A 15554-nucleotide genomic window follows, 5' to 3' on the forward strand; every position below is an offset into this window, starting at 1 on the left:
TGCATAGTTTCAACAAAGTTTTGTTTGTGTTTCAGGAGCAGCCCTGCTGAATCAAAAAGTACTTTCGTAGAAGAGCCACTGATACTACTACATATAAAATAGATAACAACAAGGACTTACTGTATAGCACAAGGAATTATACTCAATATTTTGTATTAACCTATAAGGGAAAAGAATTTGAAAAAGAATATAGATAGATAGATAGATAGATATCTGAATCACTGTGCTCTATGCCTGAAACTAACATGACATTGTAAATCAATTATACTTCAATTAAGAAATGCACATTAGAGGAAATTCCCTGGTGGCACAGTGGTTAAGAATCCGCCTGCCAACTCAGGGGACACGGGTTCAAACTCTGGCTCAGGAAGATCCCACATGCCGCGGAGCAACTGAGCCCGTGTGCCACAACTACTGAGCCTGCACTCTAGAGCCTGCGAGCCACAACTACTGAGCCCACGTGCCGCAACTACTGAATCCTGCACACCTAGAGCCCATGCTCTGCAACAGGATAAGCCACCGCAATGAGAAGCCCGTGCACTGCAACAAAGAGTAGCCCCCGCTTGCCGCAACTAGAGAAAGCCCTCGCACAGCAATGAAGACCCAACACAGCCAAAAAATAAAGAAAGAAAAAAAGAAAACAAAATTTTTTTTCTAAATGCACATTAGAAAGAATCATCAGAGGATCTCATCCATTCCGTCAACATTTTTGTTAGTTATATATATTGTGGTATTGCTGAATGTTTAATCAGAGCCAGCTAGGCCTTTAAAAACTTGAATTTCCACATTTGAAAATGGGAAAAATATAATTTTGCTACTCAGTCTTGAGAATCTACTGATTCTCAATCAGTAGATTGAGATTCTCAATCATTGTGGACTTCACAAGTTAATGATATTTTTTTATTTTAATTTTTTAAAAATATATTTTATTTTACTTTATTTTTATTTTTGGCCGTGTTGGGTCTTTGTTGCTGCGCGTGGGCTTTCTCTAGTTGTGGTGATCAGGGGCTACTCTTTGTGGCAGTGTGTAGTCTTCTCATTGTGGTGGCTTCCCTTTTTGTGGAGCATGGGCTCTAGGCACGTGAGCTTCAGTAGTTGCAGCACACAGGCTCAGTAGTTGTGGCACGTGGGCCCTAGAGCCCGCGGGTGTCAGTAGTTGCGTCACGTGAGCTCAGTAGTTGCAGAGTGCAGGCTCAGTAGTTGTGGTGCATGGGCTTAGTTGCTCCGCGGCACATGGGATCTTCCTGCACCAGGGATCAAACCCGTATCCCTTTCATTGGCAGGTGGATTCTTAACCACTGCACCACCAGGGAAGTCCCTAATGCTATTTTTAAGTGATTCTGGGATATATTGCTGACAATTTCTCTATTAATAGTGGAATAGTTTAAAAAAAAAAAAAGAAGAGTCACTGAGCAGTGCCTGGAGAGGCAGGCAGCAAAAGTCCCAATAACTTTAAAGAGGTGGGAAAGCCCAGCCTGGGGTGAGGGTACTGTTAGGAGACCAGTCATATCTGGAGATGGGAGGTTGTGAAGGGCTAAGTTGGGACAATCTGGGGCCAGTTTATGAAGTGTCTTTAAGTGCCAGTCAGGAATTCAGGCTTTGTCTCTGAGACAACATGGAGCCCCGGAAGTTTCTATGAATGACAGATATGTTAGAAGTGGTACTTTAGAAAATTGAGTCTGCCAGTCATTTGGTGAGATGAGCAGATGGAAGACTAGTTAAGGTGCTATTGCAATTATCCAGGCATGAGAAGGGGCCTTGCCTCATGACGTTAAAGAGAGAATGGGGAAGAAGGGAGGAGGCGGGACCTTTTGAAGGTGGAATCTACAGATGAATAGAAATGTGGTTGGCTGCCTTTCTCCTGAGCCCCCTCCCCTTTCTCATGTCTAATTCTCAGCTTCTCTGGGTAGTTCCCTTCGTTCCCTACCTGTGACCACAAATCTAGAATCTCCTCTGCAAATGAAACAGAAATGAATCGGAAAATGAATGAATCCGAATGAATGATGAATCCGAAAACTCAATGTCACTTTTCCCAAGAATGACTGGTTATACCACCAATTCTATAAAATCAGATAATATAACCACCCCCCCACCCCAACCCTGCCACACACACACACACCAGCACCTTAAAACACATTAATTGAAAAAAAAAAAAAAACACATTAATGGCTGCTCGGTGCCTGTAGGTTAAAATTCACACTCCCTTAATTTGGTTCATGAGGTCCTTTGTGACCAGCCTTCACCTGCCTCCCAGGCTCTTCTGCGGTCGGATCCCCTGATAACTTCCACTCTTTAGCCACACTGAGTTCACCTCAGTTCCTCTCAGGCCTTTGGACAAGCTGGTCTCTCTGCCCAGCTCCTTCTTTTCTTGATCTACTCCAGCTCATCTTCAAGTCTGACCTTAAAAGTCATTTCCTCCAGGGAGCCTTTCCCGATCTCCAGTCCAGATTAGGTGGCCTTGCTTTGTGCTCCAGGATTTCTTCCATCAGAGCACCTGGCACTTCCTCCATCACAGTACCTGCCACACTATACTGTCACTGCCTGTCCACTTGTCTGCCTCTCCGTAGTAATCTGTGAGCTCCTGAAGTCAGGACTGTGCCTGCCACAAAGTTGGTGCTTGATCAGTGTTGGTGGAATGAACGTTCGTTCCTGGGCTATGGTAGGGCACGCTTCCATTAACATTATCATTCTCATTAACATGAGTTGAACAATCAAACTGGAAGAAGCTGGGATCTGGAATTATTAGACAGGGCCCACTGAGATGGGGCGGATCCTGGGGAACATTGTCATTGCAGATGCTGGAAGAAAGTACAGACCAGCCTGGCAGCAGATGAAGGGAGTTAGTCTATTAAAGCAGTCAGAATCAGGAAGGTATTCTAATAAGAGGGCACTGGAACAGGTTTGGAAAGCCAAGCAGGCAAGTGGAAGTAATATTAATAGATACCACTTATTGAGCATCCACTGTTTGTTGGGAGCTGTGCCTATAACTTTTTTTTCCCCATCTTTATTGAGGTATATTTGACAAAAAGTGTATATATTTAAAACGTACAATGTGATGTTTTGATATATGTATACATTGTGAAATGTTTTCCACAATCAAGCTAACAAGCTAATTAACGTATCTGTCACCTGATATAGCTACCTCCACCCTTTTTTTGTGTGTGGGGGGGTCAGAACAATTAAGAACTACTCTCATAGCAAATTTCAAGTACACAATACAGTACTTTTTACTATAGTCACCCTGCTGTATGTTAGATCGCTAGAACTTACATCCTTCATATACGAAACTTTGTATACTTTGAGCAACATTTCCCCCACCTCTCCAGCCACTGGAAACCACTGTTCTACTCTCTGCTTCTAAGGGTTTGTCTTTTTTTAGATTTCACATATAAGTGAAATCATGCAGTATTTGTGTTTCTGTATCTGGTTTATTTCACTTAGCATCCCACTCTCCACCTTCATCCATATTGTCACAAATGATAAGATTTCCTTCTTTTAGGGCTAGATAATATTCTTCATCCAGTCATCCATCACTGGACATTTAGGTTGTTTCCATGTCTTGACTATTGTGAAGAATGCTGCAGTGAACATGCAGGTATCTCTTCAAGACAGTGATTTCGTTTCCTTGGGCTATATATACCCAGAAAAGGAATTTCTGGATAATATGGTACTCCTGTTTTTAATTTTCTGAGGAACTTCTCTACTGTATTTCATAATGGCTGTACCAATTTTTTTTTTATAACTTCATATACATAATCCTTAAGTCAAGTATATGGGGTGGGTATTACCATCCACATTTTACGGTTAAGACTGTGGTTTAGTGCTGGGATTCAAAAATAGTTCTTCCTGGACCTGTCCTCTTTTCTCTACATGAGTGCTTCTCCAATTTTAATATGCATTAAATCACCTGGCAGGGGTCTTGTTAAAATGCAGATTCTGTTAAAATGCAGAAAGGTAACTCAGGCCTGGGTTGGGGCCTGAGATTCTGCAATCCTCATAAACTCCCACTGATGAGGGTATATCAGTCCACGGGTCATACTTTGAGTCACAAGACTCTGCACGATACTTCACTTTTTTCTCAGAGAGGTTAAGTAACTCACTTAGGTCACACAGCTAGTCCATAAGCCAGGGTTTTTGATCACAGGCCTATTTGATGTCAAAACCTATGCTCTTAGTCATTAAGATATACTGTCTCCCTCTATTCGAAGGAAACAGGGCCCCCCGCTTCCAGTCTGGGGCTTAAGGGAAAAAATCTAATCCCTGAGAAGTAGACAGGCACCAGAGAAACTAAGAGGGTTACCAAGACAGGGCTTCTGGCAGAGGGAACGAAACCAGGGCTCAGTTACCAGACTGTGGCACAGGGTGGGGCCCAAGTCTTAGGAACAAGACAGAAGCTGCATTTCCAGAGCTACAGCACAGAAGCAAGGGTGACTTGATGATGACACTCCAAAGGTGGGCAATAGCTTGTTCTATCCCTCCTGCCTGGAGCCTGAAATGGGGCCAGAGCCTGGGGCAGGACTGATCCTGCCAGTGTGACAAGGTCACATGGGAGAGGAGAGAACGATCATAGGGGTGGGAGCCACACCACCTTCACACCCTCCTCCCTGGGATCCCTGGCACTGCCCAGAGAGGCTAGGCCTTCCTAGGGCTCACCAGCATCCTTTGGGGCTGCTGACCCCATCCCCTGCACTCTCCCTTTCTACCTTCTCTTCTCTTGATTTCAAGCCCTCCTCCCACCTCAATCCTCTACATACCAACTCCCTGTTTGAATGACAGGATGGTTCCATATTTCAGGCCCCTGTCCTATTGACCTTGTTAAATTTTTCTTTCTTTTTTCCATCACCTTAAATTTTGCCTTGTTCCTTTTGAATGCCCAGGGTATAGGTATCTGGGAAGTGGCAGAAACCAGGGACGCTTAGTACTGGCTAAGTCTGGGGTCTTCAGTGGGGGGGCCCACAGGAGTAGCACAGAGCAGGGTGAGAATCAGGTGCGGGGTATTTCAGATGCTTCTGGACTTATGCTTCCACAGCAGGAAGCCGGCCATCCATGTTACACCAGCTGTCATCTCAGGAGCTGCATCAGAGTCATCAACTATATTAGGATCTTGGTCAGAACTTTTGATTGACTTCTGGCTAAAGGTCAGCAAAGGACAGGTACAAATGTGACCTAAAGGATAAGTTACAGAGCCTCAAACAGAAAAATGACCAGATAAATTTCTGAGCATGAAAAATGCGACAATTCAGAATTGGCTTTGCAAAATAAATTAGCAGACATCTTTATGTCAGTGTTAGGCTTGTGCAGAGACAGATATAACCTCTGCTGTATTAGGATAATTTCCCATGGCCCCAAAGCCCACCACATACCTCCTGCACTTCTGCCCCCAGGCAGAGTCCCTCTGTCCAAGTGACCCCTCTTCCAAGAGGAGGATGTCCAGGGACAAAGACAAGCTGAGACAAAAGGGGGATGTTTGTTGGTATCCCTTACATATCCTCCTGAGCCTCTTGGATTCATTTTCGTTTGGGTTCTTTTTTTTTTTTTTTTTTTTGCAGTACGTGGGCCTCTCACTGCTGTGGCCTCTACCATTGCGGAGCACAGGCTCCGGACGCGCAGGCTCAGCAGCCATGGCTCAGGGGCCCAGCCGCTCCGCGGCATGTGGGGTCTTCCCGGACCGGGGCACAAACCCGTGTCTCCTGCATCGGCAGGCGGACTCTCAACCACTGCGCCACCAAGGAAGCCCCAGTTGGGTTCTTTTTTAAGAGCTAATTACTGTTTAGCCTCTGGAGACTCTAGTAATCGTCCAAATGCAAATTACTTGAGGAGGGACCCCTGGTAAACCTCCAAAACTACAAACATTTCATTTTTGTGTATCCCAGTAAAAAAAAAAAAAAAAAATCCCAAGCATGTATTTTATACATACATATAAAAGTGTATCTGGATGGACACTCTCCAACTATTAACCATGGCTGCCTTTGCAGAATGGGACTGTGAATAGTGGAAGAAGCTTTACCTCACTTGCCTTGTAGAAGATATATTGTTTGAATTTTTAAAGTAACAAGCATTACTTTTATAATATGGGAGGAAGGAAAGAAAGAGGAAGGGAAGGAGGAAGAAAAAACGATTTGAGAGAGAGAATAAAAGTAGAAAGACAAAAAAAGAGGGAGGGAGTGAGGGAGGAAGGAAGGAAGGGGGGAAGGAAGGGAGGGAGGAAGGGTGAGAAAGAGAAAGAAAAAGGAACAGAAAGAGAAGCCTCCTCCACTCTCTCCCTGAATAAGATCCAGGGAATCTCATCTATGTCCCTATCCTGCAGGAGCAATTGGAGCCCTCATAGGAAAGAGAAGAGCAGCTGTTCACCTTCTTTGGTACATTATTCATCATGCATTTATTTTATTTAGATTCATCAGAGTTGAAAGAGCTCAAGATAAAAATATACATAATAACTTCTGGCCATTTAAGATATCAAAACAATGAAAAATATTTAAAGAGACTAGAGGCAAGAGGGAGGGCAAGGGGAAAACAGAAAAAGAACAAGAAAGAAACAGCAGTTTCAAGTAAATAGCAACAAATACCAGTGTGCCTAAAAATCCTGGAGGCTGCTGCTCCCCGTTAAGCCATGACAGCCTTGTTCCCTAGAGGCTGGGCCAAAAAGGTCAACATAGAAGCCTTTGTCGCCCTTATTTCCCCCGGATGGACACAGCTTTGGACAGTGGCCATGGATGGCGTTGCTCAAGATCCAGCCCTTTCAGGACCCACCTCCAGCTTACCTTCCGCAGAAACCTTCCCTCATCGCCCTCTCCCCTCACTGCCCTGCCTCTGCGTTCCTGCATTTATGGACTCAAATTTTCAGTTATTATACCCATGTTAAGTGTTGCCACTCCAGACCTGTGATCATGTTGGCCGTGTGTTCATTGATCTGAAAACTCTGAGGACAAAGGGGCCTCTGACCTGCCTCTTTACCCCCTCGGAGTCTAGGTGCTGCCTGGTCCACAGAGGGTGTGCAGTGACCTTCCTGTCCCCTTCCCTCCACCTCTCCGCGCTCTTCTCCAGTGACAGTGCCAGAAGCCAGGAGGACCCTGGTTAGCAGATGACCATGCAGGCACGTCTGTCTAATTCTAGCCAAGGGCCTGGGGGAAGGGACAGAGCCCAGGGCCCTGTGGCCTCTTCTCTGAGAGGACGCAGGGCTAAGAATAGGACGGGAGATTAGGGAGGGATTTGAACTGCATTGTTATCTCACAGGAATGGCGTTCATTTGGGAGTGTCTGTTTTCCAAGCTCTTCCAAGAGCCGCCCCACCTCCTCCCCTGCCCTGTGTCTCTGTAGGGGTGCCCACCACTGTTCTCTCACCAATTCTTTCTCTTCTCTTTCCATCTGCTCTTCTCTGCGAACGCCCATCCATTCCCGTCCCCTCCTCCTGTCCCCCGTTGCTCTCCAGCCCCATCCTAATTCCTCATCCCCTTTCTTCCTAAGTTCCTACCCCTTCACCTATTTTCCCTCCTTCTCTGCCTAGATCTGCTTCCTTCCACCAGGTTCCACAAGTCCTTCCCACTTACCTTTCCCCCTGCTTCTGTCTCCCTCCTGGCCCCTTTGCCCACCACCTCTCCTCACTCCTCACTCTTCAGCTTCACGTGCCAGATTTGTTTTCCAGGCTGGTGGCCTCTGACTCCCCTTTCCTAACACTTTTGGACCAGTGTCTTGTCCACTCCTCCCTCTGTCCTGCTGCTGTGTCCCCTCCCTCAAAGCTGAGCTGGACAAGCACAAGTAGCAGAGATTGAGGTGGGCTGACAGCCTCTTCTCCCCTAACTACTAGAAACCATCAGCACTACACACCAGGCAAAGGGATACCTCTGAGGACGAGACCCAGGCCATGCAGGCCATAAGGGACACCTCCCGCAGCCCAGCCAGAGCTATTCTTAGGAACCCAGTACCACAAAAGGGCCTTTTGCTTTGTGTCACACCACCCCCATGGAGCTGCTCTTGGCAGCCGAGGCTGTAATCTCAGAGACAAGGGGCCCAGACGTGGGAGGCTGGGCTGGAAACTGCCCCCTGCCCTGACTTCTCAGAGCATAAAGGCTCTGTCCTTGGGGCAAGGTCATCTCCCACCACAATGCACAGACACCCAGCTACACAGCTCTGCTGCTCTTTCTGCAGTCTTGGTCTGTTCACAGCTGAACCTCAGCTCTGCCGCCTCACCCCTTACTCCTCCGCTGTATCTCCTGGTCCCCACGCACCCTTTCCTGGGTTCTTCCCCACTCCCAGCAAACCAACTCCCCATCTTACTGCCTCCCCATTCTTCCTGCTCAATATGGGTCAGGCTTTTTTTTATCTAGTCAGTCCATAGTCCTCTGATAAAGTCTCTTCTTTCCTTGCTGCAGGTGGGGAAGCTAAGACCCCGGCTCCGGTCTCTTGAGACCTTGAGGACTGTGACCAGCTCTCAGTCCCTAGTCTGGTCCATGGATCCGAGGTGAGCTGGCAGTCAGGTTGCCTGCTGCCCCTGAAAAGCTCCCCTGGGAGAAAGCAGCAGCCAGCCCCCCGGCTCCTTTGTTCCAAATCAGACCCAGGGAGGTTGCTTAGCGCCCCTGCCCCATGACAGGAAGGACCTGCGTGATGGATGGATGTGTCTCTTTGTGTTCTTAATCAGTTTCTAATATTTGTGTAGAACTTTGGGGCATATGTGGCAGAGGACGGGTATCAAAGTCCTGCACTAAAACTCAGGCTTGCAAACCCAGCAATAGGAAGGCTGCCCAGCACTGCAGCGCAGGCAGATCAGAGAAGAACCGGCCTCCACCTTCCATCCTCTTGGAACACCAGCGAGAGCCCTGCTCCAGGAGACCAGCCATTCTCCCACGGCGGGTTATGGGTTGGGACAGGCAGAGGTACCTGGGTCGTCAAACCAGGAGCATCATCTTTCCAGGTGCAATAAACATACTCAGGCATAAGGAAGCAGAAGAAGCTGAACCACGGGTGCTACCCATGTTTCCAGATCACTCTGTAGGGCTACTCTCTGCCCTCCAGCCCTAGGCTAGTACTCATACCGTGGAACACAGGAGGCCTCAGTCGGTGAGGGCCACAGGATGACAGCACGGCTGCCCCCGTGCTCTGCTGTGAGCTCCCTGCGTGCATCTCTGGGAATGAGGAGCGAGCCAGCTGAGTCTCCTCCCGTTTGCAAGCCCACTTTATGGAGGCAGTCACCTCAGCCCTCCAAGTATTCCCAAACCACCCCTCCAGCTTCCCGAAAGAGAGAAGGAATAAGAAACTAGAACCAGAAAATGTAAAAGGGACTGGAGAACAAAAAACAAGGGCAACTTTTATCACCCCCTCTTCACAAGTGCAGGACTGCCCGATTTTTTTTTTTTTTTTTTTTTTTTGCGGTACACGGGCCTCTCACTGTTGTGGCCTCTCCCGCTGCAGAGCACAGGCTCCGGACGCACAGGCTCAGCGGCCATGGCTCACGGGCCCAGCTGCTCCGCGGCACGTGGGATCTTCCCGGACCGGGGCACGAACCCGTGTCCCCTGCATCGGCAGGCGGACTCTCAACCACTGCACCACTAGGGAAGCCCAGGACTGCCCGATTTTTAAAACAAAGCAAATCGTGTTACTCGGCCCTCTTCCCCTTCTAGTTGCTGTCTAATCTCTCAACTCACTGCCAAGCTCCTCAAATGCAGGGGTCACACCCTCCACTTCCTGGCCACTCATCCTTTTCTTAATACCTTGCTGCAGCCTGGCTCTGCCCTGTGACTGCGGAAGGTGCTTGCTCCAAGATCACCCGAGTTCCTCCTCTCTGCCACCCTGACATTCAGTCTGTCTTTGGCATCTGACGCTATGGCCACCTGCTCCTCCTGAAGAACTTCTTCTGGCTTTTAGGAAACTGCCCTTTTCTCGTGCTCCTCGGTGCTCTTTGAGTCGCCTTCTCCAGGCTCTCCGATCTCATGGCCATCCCCCGAGGCAGTTGGTCTCATGTACCAGCCCTGCCCGCCAGTCCCATTAATTCCAACTTCCTACAGGGATGCAGACCATCTTCGTCAGATGCCCCACTGTGACCTCCAACTCCCCTGAACCAAACACGTTGTCCTCTTCCTGCCCACCGAAGAGCTTGTTCCCTTTTGCTGCTACCCCCATCCTTGCCAACATCACACAGTCATGAGTCTGTCTTCCTTATCTCCTGCGTCCAGTCTGTCAGCAAGGCATTTTATTTCTACCTGAGAAATCCTTCCAGCCTCACCCTTTCCCCTTTGCATCTGCTGGCCCCGCTGTTCTCCTGACCTTGATCGTTACCCTACCCTCCTCTCCAATCTCCCCGCCTCCAGCCTCTTCTCCCTCAAAGTGTCCAGTAATACCTGTGCTGGGCCCTCAAACTGTGCTGTCATGACATCACAATGACTGCTCCCAGGTCTACAGAGCTTTAGTCATTCTTCGCTGCCTCTAGGACACTGTCCGTTTTGCTGGTCTGGGACACATGGCAGAGTCAGCAGAAAGCACCCTGGAGTAAGACAGAATGGGGCTTGAATCCCTGCACTACACTTCCTGCTTGATTTTTTTAAAAATAAATTTATTCATTTATTTATTTTTGGCTGTGTTGGGTCTTTGTTGCTGCGCGCAGGCTTTCTCTAGTTGTGGCGAGCGGGGGCTATTCTTCTTTGCGTTGTGTGGGCTTCTCACTGTGGTGCCTTCTCTTGTTGCAGAGCACGGGCTCTAGGCACATGGGCTTCAGTAGTCATGGCACGCGGGTTCAGTAGTTGTGGCTCGCAGGATCTAGAGTACAGGCTCAGTAGTTGTGGCGCACGGGCTTAGTTGGTCCGCAGCATGTAGTATCTTCCCGAACCAGGGCTCGAACCCATGTCCCCTGCATTAGCAGGCAGACTCTTAACCACTGCACCACCAGAGAAGTCCCTCTGCTTTATCTTGAACAAACCTCTTAGCTCTCTGGACCCCATTGCTGAACCATAAAATGCAATTTAATTGATTGGCAAATGTGAGCGTTAGGGAGATGATATGCATCAAACACCAGGCGTGATGCTTGGCACAGATAGGCACTCCACGTACGAACAGCCCTTTCCCCTCTTCTACAACGTGAGCCCACCTGAAATCTCCAGAGCCCAGAGTCTGGCCAGGCGTATGTCCTCTGAGTCCTTACTACCTCACCATGCCATTCCCCTGCCATGCCTCTGGTCATGCTGGGATTCCCACCACCTGGACCACATCCCTGCTCCCAGTGCTTCTCAAAGTCCTACCTTCCCTTCAAGCCCCACCTAGAAACCTTTGTTCCAGCCCACACTGAACAAGAGCTTCTCTGCCTTGGGGCCGTCCTGGATGTGGACCACACTGTGTAGCCCTGAGCCATCTTCACTTGGTTTCCATGTGCTACCTGTGGCTTCCTGATGGGAATGCCTGTGAGTCAGAGGCCATGTGATCTTCCTGTGGCCCCCACAGACCTGGGCATGCAGCAGGCTCAGCAAGGTGCCTGATTAAGTGGCTGACTGGGACCCAGATGGAGGGTGGAAGGAAGAATGAGACAGGCTGGCAGCTGGAAGAGAGGCATTCCTGGCGAGTTCATCAAACGCTAATGCTCTGTCTTGAGACTGGCTACAGATACGGCTCTGTCTCTGTACCATAGGTGTTTTGCAGAGATGTATACATACCCATGTATGTGTAAAGTGTGTAGGCACATGTGCTCATGGCCACTCACCTGAATTTATGGTAGGAGTAGAGGTGGGGAGACAGGCGATGGTACCAGGGAGGCTTGCTTAAGAAAAGGAGGTCTCTGACTAAACAAAAATAGAGAACCCCTTCTCCCCTTGGGGAGGGGCAGCCGATTACTCAACCTCTTGGTTCCTCACTGAGCAATTACCAGCCACTCCTATGAAATCCCATGGTCTCTCTATATCCTGGGCTGATCCAGGCTTGGCAGCCAGGATACTGCCCCAGAGATGCCTGTGAACAGAGCAGAGGTCCTCGGGTTGCGGAGCCGGGGACCTGGGCTGGGTCCCCAGCTAGAGCCCAACACAGAGAGAGCAGTGTGCAGGGCTCCAGGTCTAACACCGAAGTGCCCAGGTGACTCCAGGTTGCTGGTTTTCAGTTTTCCCGATTATTCCATAGCACAATACCCTGGCCATTCTCCTTCCGGAGGTTCCTAGGCCCTCTACATGCTAAGTCTGGCTCAAGCCCAGGGATGGTTAGAACTGCTGAAGGAACCTCGGTCAGTCCCCTCGCTGAGGACCTCAGTTTTATCCGCACCCCTCCACACCCCAGCTCCCATTCCCTAGGGCCAGCCCAGCTCCATTAGGCAGCTCCACCCAGGATCACTAAGAGCTTCAGGCCTGGACACACACACAAAATCTAACCGATGGTTGGTTCTAATGGTCAAGCAGCTTCCACCTCAGGGCATCTGGTCCCGTCAGGTGTCCTTGGCCAGTGTCACCACTTAGTCTGGGTGACTCCTGGTGGGACTCAGCACAGTGGCCTGTCAGTCACGCAGTGGTGTCTCTCCCGGCCTCAGGGCTGGGCTGTGGGCCTGGACTGGGCCTAGGACAGTCCGAGGACTGCCTCTTGATCATGCTGCTCCCAAGGGCGGCCACAATCTGGGCGAAAGAGACCATGGGCCTGCTGGATCTCTGACCTACCTTGGCCCAGACCATCCCCTGAACCAAGTGGACTTAGTGGGACTGAGGGAGATGTGGGGCACAGAACCTATGGCAGGGAAACCACCTTACCTGCCTGCAGTCAGGTCTGTGTTCCTAATGCCCAAAGCTGCCATTTAATATGTCTAGGGACATACAGTGTGTTGGAACTGTGTTGGAACCTTTATCTGTGCAAACTCTAATGGTCTTAATTGCCCGTGACTATCCCCGTGTTACAGATGATGACACTGATTCAGAGAGGTTCCGTGACTGACATCAACCACACAGCTGGGAAATGGAGGGGCTGGGTTTCAAAGTGGACCTCTGTGACTGACTCCAAAGCTTGCCAGGTTGCCCCTCGAATGCTCTCTGAGGCCTCCAGCCTAGATCCAGACAAGTCACACCCCCCCAAGCCTCTCTTTTAGTGAGTTGTGCCCCTCTAAACACTCCCTGAAGGCAAGATCTACCTTCCCCAGCACCCCAAACTAAACTGGGCCAGCCCCATCCCCCCAGGCCCCTCTGTCCAGCTGTCCACTGTCTATCGGAAAGCAGAGACTGGACAAGGGAGTGGGGGCAGAGCGCAGGGGGTCAAAGATTTGGAAGCCAGCAGGAAGACAAAAGAATGACAAGAAGGAACAGCTGTTTCTAAAGGGAAACCTGAGACAGGCACAAAGCTCAGGCCCTAAGCCCAGGCTCGTGTGGAGCCAGGGTAGGGATCCCCCCAAGGTCAGGGACTCTGGGGGCAGGCAGATAGGAGTGCTGGGCCCACTCCAGGGTAGGTCCCCTCTCCCATGTGCACAAACAACCCGTGCCTCCTTCCTCTTCCTGGGCCAAGACCCCTGCCTCTTTCTACCCCTCTCCTGCTCCCATCCCTTTGGGTTTGGGGACTCCTTTCTGATTTCCCTCTTTTCATGCTGAGGTCTCCTCTGACTTGTCCTAGTGCACCCCTCCTCCTCCCATTCCTGGTAGTAATTTTAGCAACTTTTCCTCTGAACTCCCGCTGGCATGTTCACAGCAAATGGCCCCTGTTTGGGCCTGACACTTGATCAGGGTGGTGACAGAGCCCAGACAAAGCAGTCACAATGCTGGGGAGGGGAGAGCAGGGGAGACAGATTACCTTCCTTCCACTCCAGGCCTTATTTGGTCTACCTTGGTGAAGCGGCCCTCCCTCGGGCCCCTCTTTATTTATAGCATTTCGCTCTGCTCTCCTTTGTCTTGTCTGCTATCACTCCAGTACACTCTGCACTCTCCCCACACACCCGCCACACAAGGGGCCCCTGGCCCCTCGCTCCTCCCACCACAAACGGGCATGTGAGCAAAGGCACTGGCTCTAAGCTCAGGCCTGGATTTCACTTCTACAAACAGTTGAAGAGAGCTGTCTGGAGGAAGGATCTTTGTATTGGTCACTGTTAGATGCTTATTGACTAGAACAATGTCTGGCGCATCGCTGTTCCATAAATACTCGTTGAATGAAGGAATCAGCTGCTCCGTCCTCAAACAGTAGCGAGCTGAAGGAAGAGAATCATGATGGAGTCAGGAGTAGGTGCCGGAGGGCTGGAGAAACAGTGGGCATCTTTAGGACCTCAGACCCTCCAGTCTGTCTCCAAATTGGGGCACTGGAGCAGAGAGCCTAGAGGCAGACAGGCGAGTACTATTCTGAAGTGGGGTGTGGAGAACAGTAACACCATAATACCTCAAACACAACGGGAGGGAAACAAAGTACGATTGATTTACTATTACTAACTGTAGAAAAGGCTTTCCAGTTCCACGCCACAGAGGCTGGCCCATGATGAAGATACTGCCTTTGAAATGGCTCAGCTATCTCCCAAACACTCTTTGTGCATCTCAACTGCCTGCATCTATGTCTGAGCCCTGGGAGACCAGGGAGGGGCCGCAGCTTTAGCTTGGAAAGATGGAGGGGTGGATGAAAAGAGATTTTGCCCTTCATCACCAGTCCTGAGGTCCCTACCAGTGGACCTAATCGCTCAGCACCTGGCAGGGCCTGGTCGGGAACCCCCAGAATTTGATCTGCTGAGCAGGGCCTGTGGGGACTACCCAGCAGCTGCGTACCTTGACACTGCGGAGCTGCGGCTGCATTGGACGCGCAGCCCCTGCGGTTCACGGTCCGCCCCCCACTTGCCTGCTCCCTGCCCCTAATGCTGCTCAGCGCCCTCACACTGTGTCTTGGTTATCAAGCAGCCCTCACCGAGGCCCCCACTTGGATTGGCCCTACCCTGCTGCACCGCACCCCCCCCCCCCGCTTTCAAAGTGTACCTGTGCTGCACCCCACCCCCCAGCCTGCGGCTCTCCTTCCAAGCAGACTAATCAGATGGAGTGACCCACGTGCTCTGAAGAGCTGTGATTGGGAAGGAGGGGGAATTTCAAACCAAACCACGCAGTGGTTGCCTGGACACGGAGCCAGCGAAGCTTGCACACCCAGTTGCCGGAGGAGTGGCATCGGCTACGTTCTGTGCTCACAGGCTGAGCCCCAGCTCCCTTTCCTCCCCTCCTCTGTGGCTTCTCCTCAGGCCCCCAGGGAGGTGGGAGATCTTTCCTGTCCCTCTGCCCAACTTGCCAGAATACCAATCTCACCAGAGCCGGAGAGATATCACCCCACAGAACACAAGATGGGTGTGGGCAGGCACCGCTGTCTTGGTTAGGCATCTCCTTCTAGATCAGGGCAGCTGTATTATCTATGGCCCTGGGCTAGGGCATTATGTACCTGTGGGCAGAGCTAGGAAAACGGGCAAAAGGCTCCAAACTAGGACCATCAGGCAGCCGGGTCCTGCCCTCCGCGCACGGTGGGTCCTCGAATTCTTGGACTCCCAGCCCTCCTTCCCAGGCCTCCCTCCACAGGCTGGGCTCCATCTCCATCTGCTGAGCTCCTCTCCACCGCCCTTGAATCTTGCTGCCCTGACTGGCTGCGTGACCTTAAAGAAGGCAT

This window comes from Tursiops truncatus, chromosome 2 (assembly GCF_011762595.2).
Source record: "Tursiops truncatus isolate mTurTru1 chromosome 2, mTurTru1.mat.Y, whole genome shotgun sequence".
NCBI lineage: Eukaryota > Metazoa > Chordata > Mammalia > Artiodactyla > Delphinidae > Tursiops > Tursiops truncatus.